We start from the raw sequence: 1,404 nt of genomic DNA on the forward strand, positions 1-1,404 counted from the left end.
AGCAGTTTCACTTTTAATTTAGAATTGCTCTTGAGTCATAATGACATCTAGGCTTTGTTTTTCAACTATCCATTATTTTAATAATGCATTTCAACAGCAGATCTGTGAATTTATGGAGAGGTATTATATTATTGAAAAGAGTAACTTTGTATGTGTGTCTAATAATAAATCTAGCAATTGCTTTAATAAATCCAGTGTACAGTGACTGATAATCTTCATGAAATATATAATATCAGTAACACTAAGTCTCAGCAGTCCTTTAAGTAAAAAATTCATTGAAGCAAAAAGGCTGTTTTGCAAATAAGATCACTTTCTAACTGAATTTATAGTCGGCAACTATCTTCAGGGAGAAAAAACAGATTTTGTTTCTGTATAGATTAGATAAGTATGCATATTTTTAAATTTTTTTGTGAATGTAAAAGTGACATTTTTGGGTCTCATAACAATTCAGTGGAGTTGACATCTTTACTTTTTTCACTTTGCTTTCTTGGATTTTAAGATTTTCAGTTTTACAAGTTTATCTGCCAATTTTTTTTCTCTCACTCTACAGCACTTAAGAAATAAAATGTGAGGGAAGGTAGTCCAGACATTTTGTCTTTTTCTGATGCAGGAAAATGAGAATGGCTTTTAATTGCCTTTATTTTTGCTGTCATTTACAGGCAATAAATATTAATTTTATTTAAAAAAAAAACAAATCTTAGGTTAAAGAGTTTTAAAAGTTACAGCAATGTATCAGAATGTAGAGAGAATAAGAAATATGTCATAATAACTAATGATGAGAAATACCAAGGAAATTTAAAATAATATGAGTGTTTTGAGGTTGGAGTTTAGAGATTAGGCTATGATAATTAATATAAAGTCCTATAAATCCCAAAAAGTACAATATTGAAAGATAATCAAGTAGTGTGTTCTTGTAGACATGCAAAAACAACACAACGATTACATAAAACAAATCACATTTTTATTCAACAAATCTATCTAGATGACACATCCAGACAAAAAGATCTTTTACGAAGAGAAGGTAATACAACCCCATACAACCCAGATATCATTTGGTGAAGCTACAAATGAACTAAAGACAATGATGACCAAACATTTAAAATACAACATCTCTCAACTAATGTTAAATGGAAAGTTATTTAACAAATAATTAGGAAGGGAAAAGAATTAATTCAAGCATAATGTTCAAAAGCAATTGATAAGACATGCAAGGTTTTCATAAGGAAAGAATTCCAGGAAATCTTAAGCTTACTGGAAATAGGTTAAACAGAAGATAGGGAAAAGAAATTCCTTTCTTTTTGTACAAACTAGCTCCTTAAGATGATAGAAGAGTTAAATCCAGCACAAAATCTTTCTTTGGTCAAGGAAATAACTCCCTGAAAGGAGTAACCCCTTGCTGCACAC

At 29.6% G+C, this 1,404-nt stretch overlaps 1 protein-coding gene across 1 annotated transcript in view; it reads right to left on the bottom strand.

Moving 5' to 3' along the window:
• Positions 1 to 1,404, bottom strand: part of DGKB (diacylglycerol kinase, beta 90kDa) — a gene marked incomplete at its 3' end in the record, with an annotated part of 269,792 nt that overhangs the window by 163,121 nt on the left and 105,267 nt on the right. The window lies entirely within an intron of this gene.

Source organism: Propithecus coquereli, unplaced genomic scaffold (assembly GCF_000956105.1).
Source record: "Propithecus coquereli isolate 6110/MARCELLA unplaced genomic scaffold, Pcoq_1.0 Scaffold520, whole genome shotgun sequence".
In the NCBI taxonomy this organism is placed as follows: Eukaryota; Metazoa; Chordata; class Mammalia; order Primates; family Indriidae; genus Propithecus; species Propithecus coquereli.